This window comes from Bacillus rossius, chromosome 2, assembly GCF_032445375.1.
Source record: "Bacillus rossius redtenbacheri isolate Brsri chromosome 2, Brsri_v3, whole genome shotgun sequence".
Classification (NCBI taxonomy): Eukaryota; Metazoa; Arthropoda; class Insecta; order Phasmatodea; family Bacillidae; genus Bacillus; species Bacillus rossius.
In genome coordinates this window covers 94,825,705-94,843,839 of record NC_086331.1, presented here as the reverse complement: position 1 = coordinate 94,843,839, position 18,135 = coordinate 94,825,705, and the positions used below count along the sequence as shown (strand labels likewise).

Genomic DNA, 18,135 nt, shown 5'->3' with positions numbered 1-18,135 from the left:
ATGATCACTGAATCGGTAGCCAAGTGGTTCAGAGCCCACTATAATCTTGGAAGTCCTCTAAGCATAACTTAAACTTTACGAAACAAACAAAACATATTATCAAGGATGTGTTTCCATTCAAAACAAATGGAGGACTTTAAAAAACTGGAGCAAATCAAGGCTGCCACTCAGTAAGAGTGTGTAGCAAAATTGAGAAAAATGAATATTCCCAAGTTTAAGCAGTAGTAAATAGGTACCATAAATATACTACTGGAAATGCTATTTTTAGTACTAGGCAGATATGAACACTCATTTTGGAGGGAAAGGACCAAAGAACCAAAACCAGAGAGCTACAATGTGTCTTCTGATTTCTTCAATTACTGTAAGCAGTGTAACTGCACAGTAACTAACCCACTTCATATTGATGGATCAAGGTGGTGCAGTGATAAGACACTGGACTTGCATTCTGGAGAACCCAAGTGTGAACCAAGTCCCAGCAATCCTGAATTCAGATAGTTATCAATGGTTTTCTGAAAGCACTCCTGAAAAATGCTGGATGGTTACTTATTATAGAACATGGCCAGTTGCCGTTCCAATATCCCTGTTCTGAGTAGTGACCTCAATGTCAACGAGGCATTAAGTTTAAATAATGAAGCTTAGGATTGACAGGAGTCAATTTTCTGAAATACAGTACAATTACTAGGAGCAGTACTAGCAATGTTAATGGACAGAACAAGTGGTAATTTGTATGAATAAAACATGAGAAGTGGCAAGACATTTTGGTTTCATTAATTACGTTTCCTCCCTGTTTCATTTCTATAGTTAAAACTTAGAACAGCCACATTTATAATTATTTTTGCTGTCTATTAGAAAAAGGAAGCATGGGAAGCAGGTTCCCTAACCCTCTCTTTAATTGTGCCCTGATATGCCCTTAATAAATTTCAATTTTAATTAACACAAGAAACATAATTCACCACACTGACAATTAAAAGTAATGACTAGAGACCTGCAAAATTTGCGGATTTATTCGGTGATAGGCTAGAATTCAAACACATATACCTCTTAGATAATTTTGCTATTGGCTTACTGTTCATCTGGACGAATCTCAACCAGTTATAAACCCTTAACCAAAGAAGGATCGAATCACAGACAAACCAGCTGAGACGACTTACAAGTCGGCAGCCAATGAACTTGTGTTGGTTATTTGCCCGAGTGTACAGGGGTGTGCAGTCTATCCTGAAGGCCATCGAAACCGCGAATTTTGCAGGTCTCTGGTAATGACCTGACATTGATTAGAAAAAAATTATCATGTACAGACTGATTTTAATGCATAAGGCATCACTAGCTTATTGTTTGTTGTAACCAAATGGTCAGCAAATATACTTGTAACTACCAAGAGCTAAACTAAATTATTTATACATTTTTACATTCCAGACACCAATCATGATTAATCACTGTTAAAAAAAGTCATCTTCAACAATTTGTGAGACATATAAGTGTTATAAAATATCTCTTTTTATTTTAGGAATAAAATTAATTGTTTCTATATTATCTCCTTGTAGTTAAAATGCCCTTAGGTAAAGTTTATAAAAATTGATTAACAATCTTACTACCTATATTAATATTTACAATCATTTCTTACTTAATACCACCATTCTATGCTATTATATTGTGCCCACAAAATCATACTACGATTTTCAAACCAATTAACTCCTTCCACAAGATACTCTAGTACGGATTCAAAGTTTGTTATCTGGAAGTTTTTTTTGTGAAGGTAAACATAGTCACTTACATTGCACTGCCACAACCAATTTTAGTTCAGCATGCCAATACAAAAAAAAAGCCTTCTGATGAATGGTTCACATTCTTCCAAGAGTCTAACATAAGGTTTATTCAACAAATACTTTATTTTCAAAAACCATTCAGGTATAAAATATCAAATGGCCAAAGTCACAAACAACATAAAAGCACCATATGAATACAGTAGGAATCCAAATACATTAAACATTATTACGGTTTTGCTAGAAGGTATAGAACATACTGATACACCATCCAAGATTACAAGAAATTTCATGTAGTATTACATGTATAGTATGTAAGAGATGTGTTTCAAGGTGAATAAAAGCTCACCCTCCATTTACTCTCAATCAGCAAAGACTAGGTGCAAACTACATAACACAGTATCTTAATACATTTAAATACGAAGACTCTTTAAAACTGATTACATGGACAAAAATTTACGTTGATTACATTATGTGTTTCGGTTTTACAAAAAGATTAAATGCTTATTTTCTATTTCAACAATATTAACCCTTGATTCATGGTTACGTAACACTATAAATATAACTCTCTAAAAGTTGTATTAACAGTTCAAGCTATATCACATACATGAATTATAGCAAATTTCTTGCCCTGCAAATCTGCAAGCTTAACTATGTCTGTGTACAGTTGCATGTTTTTGCTACAAAATTAGCCTTTTTCTGCACCATGCTTTACAAACTATCACAGAATAAACAGCAAATAATCAAAGTTACATTACTATAGATGCTTATGCAATACTCTATGTAAATTAAATGTTCCATATTAATCCCTACAATCAACAATATCAGACAAAGTAACATTAGCTGCTAAGTATAAAAAAAACTAGCTAACCAACCTACATGCAGCAAATCTAGATGATAAACAGGGGTGTACCACGACTGCAATTTTAGACTCTGATTAACATTAGCAAATACAAATCATGCTCAAGTATCATTGCTAAAGAATATTCCCTTGCCAGATTACATTACCGCCGCTACTTGCATGACAAACAATCCGAGCTCATGTCCAACATCTAATATTCTCTCTTCCCATATTCAACAATTTATAGGGTTATAAATATAGAGGAAAAGTATTACGTTCTGACAGTAATTTGCTGTTCCGAAATTCCATCTAAGCAAGCTATCAACCCAAATTAGCAAACGTATTAACAGGCGATACCCCAGATTACACATAGTCCAAAACAAGAATTTCTAAGGTCAGTCAGAAAATCAATTTAGAATAAACTAAATTATCACCTGAAAGGTTCAAACCAAAGTTGAGCTCTCCCTACATGCTGCTTTGCTAGGTGTTACTTGAAGAAGAACTTACAAGGCTGATGGCCACACACAAAATACAGCTCCAATATACGTGCGCATGAACAGAGGGGAAGGGATTCCAGATAAGGGGGGGAAGAGAAACATGACCCTGTGGAGGAGAAAGGAACAGTCTGGATATGGTAGTAACATCATATTGCGGCAGTATTTTTAAATGACCGAATAATTCCCCCTCACTGCCTGTTTATGTAGACATGATTCAGAAGAAGTGGCAGGAAACTGAATATCATCCAGACATCATCAGAGCTAAAATGGAGCAAATACTGAAGTGTACTCAATTAATTTTAACACTTTATTCTTTTCTAAATGTTTTAAGCCACCACGTATGTGTTATCCATTAGACTTATATTTTTAATTTTTTTTAAATTGTAAAATGCCTATTTAAGGCAAGAATGTCTTGATAGGTAGGTACAAAGATAAAAATACAATTACAATAAAAAATAATTAACACAGAACTACTTAAGAACAACACACACAGGTATAAAGACATGAAATCAAAACAAAAGTAAACATAATTGGACAACACTGAAAACAAAACAGGACACAACCTACAACACTGTAAAACATAAATATTACACAAAAAATCACAAAAAAAAGCCATTCTGCAGTTTAGCAGCTTATGGTAAATAAAGCCATTAGTAATTTAAGTATCAAGTTGATTTTAGCTATAGTAAGTAATAATAAGTAAATAACAGGTCATATTATTAATGTAGCTCACTTAACCTAGAACTAATCCTTAACATTAGTAATAATTTGCCTTACATACAAGAAGCAGTTCATCTGCAGAATTAAAAAGACTATAATTAAAATTTTTTATCTATATATTATTTAGGGTATCATAAAAAAAACCAAGATCCAAAAATTTTTGTACATTTTGCAATAACAAATTTTATTTTTGTATCTCAAACTAGCATATAATACCACACTTTTGACTTTACTGAGAATATAAAAGGTAAGATTTTATTTGACTTTGGGTCAATACATATCAAGTATCCCAGCACAGGTTTTCTTGACCATTTCAGAAAAAAATAATTTTGTGTGTGTGACATCCCTAGCATATTATAAGTTCAAAACCCTAATAACATAAAAATATCATGCTTGGTTTATCAATGGTTGCTAGATTTACATGATTGGGTGCTGCAGTTTTGACGTTTGCAAGCCTTTGGGGGACTACAATAAATTTTTATTGGCTGCTTCCAGAATTATGAATTAAATAGCACTGTACTGAGCATGCTCTGAAGTAACTTTATTTGTAGTAAAAAATGTTTCTTTTATTTTTTTATTTATGAAAATTGGGTACAAATATAGTCACAATTTGGGTCAAAAATACGAGAAACAGTGGTGTGTAGTGAAAGGAAGGCTTCAAGTCTCAGAGTTGAAATTCACACAGGGAATTCCTCTTTACCAGTAAGTAGTCTTTGTATACCAAAAATGAAACTCGAGAAATATTTCCTTTCGTTCCTATGAGCTCGTCAACTTCTCACTTTTTGCATTTTTTACTAATTATATAACTAAATATCTCTGGTGGGCAAACTGATAAAAATTTGGGATTATGCTAGAATGAAGTCCTATATGATAGTAAACTGCTGTAAAAATTTAGACTTTGAGACTGCACTGTGAGTGCAGAAAAAAATATTTTAATGTGTGAAATTTTGCCTTTAATACTCTTGGGTTATGTTACTATCCACCCATTAAAAAAAACATCAATTATCCTAACCAATTTCAGTTAAATAATTAAAATTCATATTTTCAGCACTTTTAGAATATTACAATTATAATGCACTATTAATCTGTACAACAAGGAGCACTGCATTTTAATTAGTATTCGTGTTATCTTTGGATATTTTGTGTTATTGCTATTGTTTACAGATCAGTATGGAGGGTATCTGTTCAATAGGAATTTTTACTTCAGAACAATGTCACAAGAATGTTTATGGTAATGTGCCTATGAAAATGAAATTGATAAGTGAGTTCAGTGAGGAAGATAAAAATCTGTTGCAGTTGAGCATGAATAAGGATATTTTGACAGTTTGTAAATATCATGAAATCAAGTTACTATACAAATATATTCATATTGTCGGTTGTGTTTGTTGTGACCCGATGCAAGTTCACAAGAAGGTGATATCAAAAGGACTCAGGGGCCTTTCCATGCGAAAGTGAGCCTTACCATGAAAATTTCAAAAATATTTGTATGGCTTCTTAGACTTGTTTTCAATGAATATAATAATTAAATTGTATGAATATGACAAACTACAGTTGATTTAATATAATTGGCAATAATTATTGTGTTACAAAGTTTACATATGTATTGGCATGAAAAGTAGTAAATATAACATTGTTTTGTTGGCAGGATTTACTATCCATCCATGTTGTTTTGCCCTTTTCTACAGGCATTTAAAAATGATCTAGAGTTTTGGCTTTTATATGCAGCAACAATATCCAGTACAAGGTAATCCAATTTCATTTTATAAGTATTTGTATTATTGTGTGTGTCAGTGTCACACCCGTAACATAAAACAAACAAATTTTTAGTCACAGATCAAAGTAAATAAAAAATTGTTAAATATCCATTCTAAAAGTAAGGTTAAGTATTGTCAAATCAAGTCTTTCAAGTTGGTGTACTAGAAAGTGATGTAATTTTTAATTTACCAATGGCCAAAAATTGGTCACACCCGTAACACTTATTGCATAGCCGGCCCTAGAGTTAATATAGGGTGTCATAACCTTACAAAATTATGTTCATGTGAGTTGAAAGCACTCATTACATAATTAGTTTACATATATAACAAGGAAATAAGAAAATCACATTAAATATTAATTTTTTTAATGCACATTTATACAAACATGTACATAAATGTTCTAATACAGAGGAAAGGAAGTAATGTTAAATATTTTCATGAATTATCACACACAATGATCAGAATATTATAATGCTAATAATGTGTTTGCAGGTTTGATATTTTAAAATAATCCTATGTATTAAATTCAGAGATGAAATCTCAATTGTGTTACCCGTACATAGATGCATTGTTATTTTAAATGTTTTGTGTGCATCAGAACTATGATTTTCCCAATGTTATCCAACATACATGATGTGAATTAATTAAAACTCTGGAGATCTAGCAGTTAATATAATTAGTTAATATACTGTTTATAGAATTTAGCATATATGATGAGTAGGCCTACCAAATATTGAGAGGACATTGAAATGGAATACATTTTTTTTCAGATAACATGGAACAAATCAAAAGTGCAACGAGGGTTCACACGTGGAGACAGAAACTACGAGAAGATCCAGAAAAATTACATGCACATTTGTTAAGAGAAAGGGAAAGAGATAAGATTAGAAGGGAAAAACAAAAGGAAGCAACATCTGTGAGTAAAAGGAAGTTAAAATTGAAAAGACTCAAAGATGCAGAAAGGCAACGAAGCTGTAGACAAATGAGAAAAGAGAAACAAAAACATAATGATAGTGCAAGAAAGTACAGATGATGGAGTTAAATGTGCAGAAGGCAGAATTTCAACACCTGTAAACACAGAAAATTTGAAACCGGGAACATATGTTTTAGTGCAGTTTGCAACACAGGGGAAAAAACATTCCTCTTAATCATCAGTACGTGGGTATCTGTCAAAGTAATGTTGATGAACAAAGTGAGTTAAAAGTAATGTTTTTAAAGAAATGTGCTGGGGAAAACACTTTCAGAATGAATGAAGAAGACACCTCATATGTGTCTGTGCAGCAAATTATAGGCATTCTTCCAGATCCTTGCTTAAAAGCAGTGGGGAACAGAATTGTTTACATTTTCCCACCAGCAACGACCATTAGTGTGCAAGCATAGTTTATATATATGTCAAAAATGTATGTGAAATGTGTGTTTGTATATGTTTATCCTACACAAATGATAGGCTAAATCATAATATTAGAAAGTTTAATGCTTGCAGTGTCATGTAGAATGTAGGATTGCCAGAGCAGATGTTTATAAATATGTATTTTATAGTTAAAATTGTAAAAATTTAATGTCTTCATTTTGAAGAAAATCACCAGTTGTTAAACTCAGATACATACATGACTGTCTTATTAAATTAAAGCATAGTTGCCCTGTATATTTTTACAATAAAGATATGTATTTTTGTGAATTTTTTGTGGACTAGGTCACACCCGTAACAAACAGCGTCACACTCGTAACTAAGTTAGAAAATTTGTTTTTCAGGAACTGTGCTTCCTACCATTATATTTTTTGGCTCTGTGTAAAGGGTTTCAAGTAAAGTACTTGCAATCAGAATTGTTTTTTGTTTACCTGGCACTAGTTCACAGAGATTTTATAGACAATTGCTTGCCACGTATAACATGTCCGAAATTTGTCACACCCGTAACGCTTATTGACTGCACTACAACATCATAACCAAAATAAATATTTTAATTTTGTTAATGGAACAAAATAGAAGATTTTTGGAAGAACTATATCCTTCCATTTTAAAAAGAGGTACATTAAATTTTGTAAATAAAACTAATATAAAGCTTTTAGATAATCATGCAAATGTCACACCCGTGCGTATGGAAATGCCCTCAGGGAAATTAAGTTGAAGCATACTTTTCAAGATGTAAGTTTTAGGTTATGTCATGTGCCTGGAAAATCTCTGTGCCCAACATGCTACAGTAAGATATTTGTTACTAAACAAAATGCAAATGATGAGGAAGAGGGTGATGAATTTTTTAACATCACAGAAGTTGCAGAGAAATTAGACTCTGCTTTCAATATTTGCTTCTAATATCAGAAAACTTAGTTCTGACAAAAGGAATCTAGCAATCTGTTCAAAAGCACAGTGAGTATCAGAAGAAGTAAAGAAGAAGTTGAGATTATGTTTTGTAGAAAATGATACAGTTATACAAGATAAGGACAGTTGTCAAGTATCTTCATCATCTGAATATAATGAGTTAATAGAAAAATTGAAAGCTAAAACTCTTACAGCTAACAAAGAAGACACAGTAAGAATCATCAGTCTTCTTCCTACCTCCTGGTATCGCGAGAAAATAATGAACGAATTTCAAGTTACAGAGAGTATTGTGAAAACAACAAGAAAGTTAGTGAAAGAACAAGGAATTTTACCTCACCTAGGAAAAAAGAAAGGTGTTGGAATTATTGATGACTGCAAAAGAAGTGGAAAGGTTTTATGAAGATGATGAGAACAGTAGTATTTGTTCTGAAAAAAAAAATACTTTGTAGCTGTGAAAATCAATGGAGAAAAACAAACAAAAAAGACTCCTTTTGAACAACCTAAATGAACTGTATCTACAGTTTAAGAATGAATATCCAGCATTGAAAATAGGTAGGTCTAAATTTTGTGAGCTGACACCAAAGTGGTGAATTTTAGCGGGTTCGTCAGGTACACACACAGTATATGTGTGTCTTTACCATCAAAATGTTAAACTAATGATTGATGGAGCCCGACTGAATGTAGACTATAAAGAATTGCTCAATATGATAGTGTGTGATTCAAAGAACTACTCGTGTATAATGGGTGAATGCCAACAATGCCCAGGAAAAGAAGTTTTCCTAGAGTTGTTTGCTGAGCTTGAAGAAAGTGATTCTTTGCCTGACAATATTGTCTACAAACCGTAGGTTACTGTTGATAGAGCAGAAATGGTCACAACTGTGAAGCCAAGAGATGAATTCATGGAAGATCTGGCAGGAAAGTTAGTTTCTTTGAAAAAACATCATTATATTAGCAAAACTTAATCTCAGTTCTTGAAAGAAAGGTAGATGAATTTGACTGAATACAAGTGCCTGGTCTTAGCTGATTTTGCTGAAAATTACTCGTTTGTAATTAAGATGAAATCCAATCTGCTCATTGGGCAAAAACCCAGGCCACTCTACATCCATTTGTCTATTACTACAAGAACGGAGAAAATATTCAAAACAAAAGTGTTTGCATTATCAGTGCCAGTTTGGAACATAACACATTGGCAGTTCACACATTTCAAGATCATCTTTTGAAACATATTACTGAAACTAAACCTGCAATCAACAAAATTCTCTATTTTTCTGATGATGCTTCCAGCTAATACAAGAACAAAAAGAATTTAATGAATGTCTGCAATCATAAAAATATTTTGACCTGCAATGTGAATGGAACTTTTTTGGTTCTTCACACGGTAAGAATGCCTGTGATGGAGTTGGTGGCACTACGAAACGACAAGTTTCACGAGCAAGTCTTCAAAGAACAGCAAATAACCAGATACTTACTCCTCAAGAAATGTTTAAGTACTGCAGCACTCAAATAACAGGTATTTCTTACATACATGTGAAAAGCAGAGATCTACAATCATGCCACAATGCTGGAACAGGGATATGAAAGTACTGCAAGCGAGTTACTGTAATAAGAAGCATCCATAGGTTTGTGCCTGTAAATGAGAGCACTGTAAGGTGTTATGTTACCTCAAATGCAGACAATTTTGAAGAACTTTCAAGTCAGCAAAAAAACTCCCTTGAATGTGGACATAACAGATATAGTTGCATGTATCTACGATGGATAATGGTGTATGGCTGAAATTTATGACATCGCCAATGAAAATATGGATATCCATGTAGAATTTTACCATCCAGCAGGACCCAGTACATCATTCAAGAAACATGTTAATGATTCTACCTGGGTGCCATTTAACAGAGTTCTGAGGAAACTTACACCACAGGAACTTACAACATCCACGGGATGTACACACATTTGTAACATTCTTTGTGATAAAATTTCTGTGTTGCTAAACAGTCATGCTTGCTAATCTTTGGTAAGTTTTAAACACTTAAGATTATAAAGTACATGTATTGTAAATATGTGATATGAAACATAGTGTATCTTGTATGCATGCATGTTATAATTGTTTAATGTGCATAATTGCCACATTTCAAACTTGTTTTATATGCACTCACAAATAAATCTCAAAGTCCAAATTTTTACAGGAGTTTACTATCATATAGGACTTCATTCTAGCATAATCCCAAATTTTTATCAGTTTGCCCACCAGAGATATTTAGTTTTAAAATTAGTAAAAAATGCAAAAAGTGAGAAGTTGACGAGCTCATAGAAACGAAAGGAAATATTTCTCAGGTTTCAATTTTGGTATACAAAGACTACTGGTAAAGAGGAATTCCCTGTGTGAATTTCAACTCTGAGACTTGAAGCCTTCCTTTCACTACACACCACTGTTTCTCATATTTTTGACCCAAAGTATGACTATATTTGTACCCAATTTTCATAAATAAAAAATAAAAGAAACATTTTTTACTACAAATAAAGTTACTTCAGAGCATGCTCAGTACAGTGCTATTTAATTCATAATTCTGGAAGCAGCCAATATATATTTATTGGAGGGCCTGCAAACGTCAAAACTGCCGAACCCAATCATGTAAATCTAGCAACCATTGATAAACCAAGCATGATATTTTTATGTTATTAGGGTTTTGAACTTATAATATGCTAGGGATGTCACACACACAATTTTTTTTTTCTGATATGGTCAAGCAACCTGAAAAATTAAAATTGGGACATTTCATTTGAATTTACCCCTTTACAAGTTTAAAATTTTATATAGATAATTTGGTTTCACAAAATGATAATACCAGATAAGTAAAACTTTGTGCTAAAATCTATTCTAAAACCCTTTAAAAATCTCATTTCTCTCTATTATTTCCTGTTTTCCTGTAACTATGCTGTTAAAGGGCATTGCAATATACGCAGTAGTTTATAGATATCGTTTTTTAGGACTGTTTACATACGTACAGTATTAGCATGTTTAACTTCCTAAGTAAGGTGAAAAATGTAATTTAGGCTACTAGGTTAGGTGAAACATTCAATTCCCACCAAAGTTAGTTTTACACTTGAGGTGAAGTCAGCTACATTAACATGATACTGAAATTGTGCACAAACCCAAATTGCCAAAAATTGTGTTTTATATTTTGACTAGAGTCTACAAAACTTGGTGCTTGAGAACAAAACTGAAGTTGACAAAAACAGGTAATTTAGCAAGTTAAAAATCAGTAAATATTGATCGAAAAACTATTTCATTTTTTGTAATTTTTATGTTACAAAGATTCTAATAATTTTTTAATTCAATATTTGTCTCTTTTATTAATGGTATTACCACACAAATTCACTGGACTTCAATGCAGATTGCACAAATAAGTATTTCAGAACTGAGTAAAAGTTTCAAAATGTAGTTTATGGGGAAAATTAACGAACACCTGTAGCACTCAAAAACAATATCTACAAATATTTTGTTTCAAGGGAAAAGCTGCACTTGTTGGAGTTATCCTTCAAAATATACTCAAATGGTAAGAATTGTAGTTTGCTATACAATTAAAAACTTTATATATTTCCAGATTGTATTCTAAAATTCCAAAACACTCCTGTGCACAGAGAGATGCCCACATTATAATTTACAGTAAATTTTGAAAGTAGCTTTTAGTAGGAAATAGGTGGGATGAATAAACAAAATAATATTAAACCATATCTAGAATTAATACTATGTTATTAGTAAAGGGAAATAAAATATTACAATTCAGGTAAATATTAAACCAAGGGACGTTTCTGAAAAAAACATATTTTAATAGTTCTATGAAACTGCACTGAGATATTTCAACTGGTTTACATTATGGTTTAGTTAGGTTAGGTTAGCAACACTTAAAATACTGCAAAAATTTGTAAACAGTTGGTTTGGTTACAGTATGTCAGCTCCATTAATTATGTATTACCTATTCATTATTTATTAAACTAATTTTATAAATGGCACTCACCACACTCAACAATTCTTTCCTATTGCGATAATCAGCACCAAACACAACAATTCTTTCTTATTGCAATAATCAGCAACATGTGCGAAAATCTAAACTCAGAAAATATATTAATAAAATTTCACACAATCACCACTACTAAATTAAATTATTATTGAATAACTCAACTTCGCAACGACTTATAACCAATATCATAAACATTTAAAACAATACCGGGACTAACTCGCTGGTCACCATGGACACTTCAAGACTCATCGGAACATTACTGGTAACGGATCATTTACCAATCTCCTTGCCTTATCCCTCCCCCTCCAGTCTGTCAACTCTCTTTGGCTTTCTCCCGCTTTGCGAGCGGGTGCTATCTCTGCGCTTGCGCAGGCCTGACCTCTGATTGCCTAGCAGTTAAGCCCTTGCTGCGTGGGGCTCCAGCGCATTAGTTTTGTTTTAGTGTTAGCACTCAAATGTTCCTGTTTCAGTGTGCGTGGTGAGTGGTCGATCATGGGTCCGGAGTCTTGTGGTTTCAGGTGGCAATGCCTTTAATCAACTCCCATGATTTTTCATTTTTATCCTAATTTCATTGGTTGCCACCGAGTAAAGAGTTGTTTTACCTTAGTATCTTGATAAGGTCTGCTCGTTAAATTTAACTTTGTATTTACCCCCCCCCCCCTCCCCCCACCAAAAAAAATTTCAGGTGTCCTATGATTGGCACCAATAGCTCTAATGTTTAGATATTCCCATTCGTGTTTTATGGTAGTGTGCCCTATAACAATTTGTAAATTGCATAGCGAAGAATTCAGCATTTGCAGTTTGGTGTCCTGACTTGACCATGCAGTGCACTTGTCACTTTATAGTGTGTGTGTGGCATTTTATCTATTTGATAAATTGGGTGTTAAGGGTGCACTTGCCTTCTGGGTAATCTATTTATTCAATGTTAATTTCTTGTAATGTTTGTTTTTGATCACTTATTTTTTTATTGGGTTGTGACCACACTCACGTGTTCTTGTAGTTTAATCTTTATATTCAATTGTGCTCAAGCACTTTCTATTATTTTGGGTCATGTGTTTTGGTGCCCCCCAATTAGTTTTGCACTCAAATTTGGAATCACAACTTATAATAATGCCTGTAGATGCTCTAGCATACTTTGCATAGCATTTTTTTTTCCGTAGCATGTTATAACATGGTATGTTTGTTAAATGGTAACATCACATAATTTTTTCATTGTGTACTTCGTGTGGTTTGATCTTTAATAGTTGTTAAATATTCTGTACCATTGAAGTTTTTGGATGTTATTAAATTGTTATTAAATTGTTTAACACGCAATGAAATTTTGGTAATTTTTCTGTATCACGTATTCAAGTTTATCCCTGGTTCCTGATAGCATGATCCTGTCCTACGAATGATCCTCTTGTACATGATGCTTGCTGTTTTAATTTAGTACGTCAAAAGATCCTGGCCAAAGAATAATATCACAATATAAATAAATTATGTCAGGTTTGGTGCAATATTTTTTTTTGCATTCAACATCCCAAAATAATTCATTCTTATAGCATAAATCTTTTTGTCCAGGATCTTTCGATTTACGAAATTAAAACAGCAAGCATCATGTTCTAAAGGATCAATGTATACAGGACCATACCATCACGATCATGAGATCAACTTGGATTCGTGATACCGAACTTTTACCAAAACTTCTAATGATTTTCTTTTCTTTTTTTTAAGTTATAGGGCTACTTCTTTAGGCATATCATGAAACGATGAAAGTGAATTTTTATGATACACGCGCACCACGCAACAAAATTTTTGCAGGATGAAAAAGAGTTTAGGCCCTACCTACAAATTAAAAATATGTACGTCCTTTTAAATCTTATACTTTAGTGAATGATAGTGAATACTGACTGATCCATATAATTTGAAACATTTCTTTATTGTGAATTTTAGTGATTGAAATTGTGAACATACCTAAACTTTTTCAAGTGTATTTATATGAGTGAGGTTATGTTTTCGTATGTATAACGATGTCAGGTTGCTTGTAAGCTTACATTGTCACTGGCAGGGTGTGTCTGTGGAAGATTTAGCAGTCTCCTGGTCATTTTCATGGGAGTGTTTGTGAGGTTGTGTTTCCATGTGTATAATTTATTTGCATTATAAATGATAAATTATTACATTATTATTTATAAATAAAGATTATTTTACTAAAGTAAATAATTAATTCTAGCACATTCTTATATTAATATTGAATACTGAGTATTTATTTAAATTTTTTAATTTGATTAAAATTATAATTTACCAACCATATTTATATTAGGTACCTTTTATTATTTTATTTGTATTAATTATTTGCATGCATTATTAAAGTTAGTTTTTACTATGCCAAGAAAGTATAACTTCTACATGCATACATAAGTACATGCGCCCATTCTTTTTTACACCTAACTACTGCTCTAGTATCCCTATCAAAAGAGAGTTATAATAAGTGTAAAAGTTGATTGCCTTTCAGTCACAGCTGTTTTAAGTCCATGCGTATTATGTAACTTGCACCAAGACTGGTTATACTAAATGCATGTTTCAAAACAACATGCAAACATTTTGTTGCAAGTAGCCTATTCAACATGACAGAAATTATATAGCCTACTTCCATGACAATTCTATCTAAAAATCATTCTGTCTCAGGAAATGAACTAGTACAATTATACAAATGCCGTTTTACAGAAAAATTAGAAATATTCATGATGTAAATAAAAATTTAATTCTGGATTTTATTTGCTATTTTCCAGATGCAGCCATCTCATAGACAATTAACCCAATTCCCTTTTTGGTAGTTTTTCCATATCACATATCCGAGTTTATCCCTCGATCCTGATGGCATGATAATGTGGTATATGATGCTTGCCGTTTTAATTTGGTACGTCAAAAGATCCTGGCCAGAGAAAAATATCACAATACAAACAAATTAGCCTATGTCAAGTCTTGTGTAAATTTTTCCTTTTGTATACTAGCTACGATCATAATTTTTGCTATGTTAAAAGTTTTTGTTATGTCCAGGATCTTTAAAAGTACCAAATTAAAACAGTGTGCATCATATTTCACACAAACATCTAGACAGGATCATGCCAATAGAATCAAGGTTACAACTTTGAAACATGACAATGGACTTTTACAGTTTAAGTTAGTTACTTTTAAGTAAGTCTTGTAGCATCGTTTAAATGATAAGGGTAAAATTCTTACATCACTGCTTTTCTGTAACAAAAATAATACAATTCCGAAAATGGTGTTTTTTAGTACTACTGGCCTTCCTTGTTTAGCAATGAAAAAAAAGTTGATAAATTCCCACTGGTTTCTGAGATATTACAGTTTATATTAGAATACATGTGTATTGACGCGGCCGCTACCATGTTTTGCTTTAAATGCATTGTCGATCCTGTGATTCTTTAATGATAAGAAAGTGCGTATATTTATTGTATTTGGGTTCTGTGATGCAGTGGAAGATAAAACAAAAATTTAAAAAAAAAAAAAATTGTCTCTACTATGCATCCAAACCCAAGTGTCAACCCTTGACAGGGATGTTTTTTTAGCAGTATGGAGAGGCAGAGTGCTGACTTGTGACGTGCTGTAATATTAACTATTTACATTATTAATTTAATCCCTGTATAGACAAACGTATTCCAAAATATTCACACACAAACCCACACAGGAAACCCAAAATTCACAACAGTTCATTACAAGGCTGTGTTCGTGCATGTTTGGATTATTTTTTTCCCGTAAGTTTTTTCTCTCTCTGTTTACCTAAAATCAACACGTTGAGCATTTTAATTTTAAATTCCATTTACAGGGTATTAGGTTAGAAGTTTAAAGCTGATTGGTTAAAACATTTCTGAAAAATTAAAATCACAAAAGTTAAAAGTTTATCACATCAAGGTTTGGTGTAAATGTTACAAGTTTGTGATGATATGAGAACAGTCGGTTAAGTAAGGTTAGCTACATTTACAAATTTAAAACAGTGGATTGTTGGTTCAATTAGTACAGCTACATTATTTTATTTTATAGTATTTGTAATGTAGATAACCTAACCTAACAAACCGTTTACACAATTTCACAGTATTTTAACTGTAGTTAAGTTAACCTAACCTAATCAACCATCTACACTTTATTAAAGTACCTATTTTTATGTAGAGTGACAATTCACTAATTTCTCGATCACTAAAGTCTATAAAGGACAATATCAGTACCCTTCCCACACTTTAATATCCTATAGGCTATTATGTGCTACCGAAGTTGCACGAGCAAGTAGCAAACTTCAGAAATGTTTGGGTCTCGAAAAGGACTGATGTGAATCTTAGGTTTCCTAAGTTGCTATGCTAAAGAACAATTATGGCGACCGCATCACTGCACAGACTATCTAATGTAACCTATAAATGGAAATTTCTCCAAGACCAGTTGGAATTTGCACACACTGTTTAAAGGTACAAAAATAATTGGTATTAATGAAATACACCAGTTTTAAATTTTTTTTTATTAGAGAAAAGCCTCGACGGAAGAATTTTTGTTTTTAATGTACCTAACCTAACCACATGTTAAAATGGTAAATGCTAAAATGACATTGATATAGGCCTATTGGAATATATATTCCATAAATAGCTCCATACGTAATTAATGTTATTAATGCAGCTAAAATAAACTAACCATCTTTTCACTTATCTGTTATTCACCTTTTTCCCAGAAGCTGATTATCTGCAGAATTACGTGTGTACATTGGTGAGAATCTTTAAGTCAGTATACTTTTTATACTTATTAATTAAAATTAATGTATGTTATGAACTATCACACCAACTTCGTATTGCGTAGATAAAACTAGCATTGTGTAGGACTATCAATACATTATTTACGATTTATTTTCTAGAGATTTGCAACGTGCAACTGCTTAACAATAAACAAAACATAGGAATTATAACAAAACTATTCGCAATTTACCTTGAATGGAACTTCAGATATTAAGTCCTTGTCCACGAAAGTGTTAAAAGTTTTGAGGAAAAAAGTTTCTGAATAATCGGCAATCTACAGATGTCACAGAATAAATACCGCGCTTCAAATCGATTTGTATTCAAGCGTGATCGAAATGTAAACAAATATCCTTTTAACTACGCATCTACTATACATTGACCACTTTCCGTTTTCTTGCTTAAGGCCCAGTCACACTGTCAAATTTTTGCTTCTAACACCTCTCTATGTGTTGTGTCAAATAAAGTGGGAGGGTAACAAAGTACCTGATTGCTGATTGCTGTACCTGATTTTATTATTAAGACTTGTATTGATTATATAGTACACCCATTGTTATAACTTTATAATGAATCTTTTATGCAAGGTTATTTTCCTACTTTATGGAAGTGTTCGAAAGTTATTCCCTTGCATAAAAAAGATCCACGTGACGCCTGTCAAAATTATAGGCCTATATCTCTTCTGTCCTCATTCTCAAAAATATTAGCATTATTAATGTTTAATAGATTAAAGTCATTTATTGAGAAATATAAAATTTTAGTGGACAGTCAACATGGATTCAGGTGTGGTTAATCGACGATAACTGCACTTTATGATGCCGTCACCCGACCTCTGTGAAAAGTCCGGGGATACCTGACGGGCGCTACCGGCGTCGCGATGCTGCTGTTGTCCGGAGGGGCTCCAGGCTAGCGGACTGCTAGGCCGTTGTTGGGTCGTGGGTACTCTGCCCCCACGTGCCCCGCCAGGTACATGGCTTGAATATAACCTGAATGGTTCTCCCTTGACTGTGAAGGCCGCTCGGCCGTGTGGAGGACGGGAGACTACGGAAAATTATTGTACACGAGTTGTTAAGAATTACCATTAATTTAGTCCCGCTACAAAAACTCTCACCAACACTTGGCGATGTCTAGCGGTTACACAATTAACACAAGAAAAACACAACACTACGCGACACTAATGGTTACCGCGGCAGTCTTGCGGGACGTGGGTCGATGCTCTCTGGAGACGGCCAGCGCCGAAGGTTAATGGAAGCAGGGGGGGGCTCTATGAGAGAGCTCCTAAGTTCGGAGAAACACTTACGTGAGTGCAGCCGGCAGGCATATGCACGGCGTCCTTAATTAAAAATACTTTCGCTGGTGTCGGCCAGTACCGTACGTTCCGTGATACGATACGTAGCGCAGTATCACACTGAAGACGGTCGGGATAGGCCCAGTTCCGCAAAATACACGCCGAGTTGACGTGGG

General features: G+C 33.2%; 1 protein-coding gene across 2 annotated transcripts in view; it reads right to left on the bottom strand.

The window, feature by feature from the left end:
- Positions 1 to 17,040, bottom strand: part of LOC134529482 (ras-like GTP-binding protein Rho1) — a 90,023-nt gene extending 72,983 nt beyond the window's left edge. The window contains exon 1 of one of the 2 annotated variants that reach the window (XM_063363616.1): positions 16,868 to 17,040. The gene's annotated coding sequence lies outside the window, so the exon portion shown is untranslated. The remainder of the gene's footprint in view (positions 1 to 16,867) is intronic. The other variant, XM_063363617.1, reaches the window with a different exon arrangement.
- Positions 17,041 to 18,135: the final 1,095 nt, after the last annotated feature.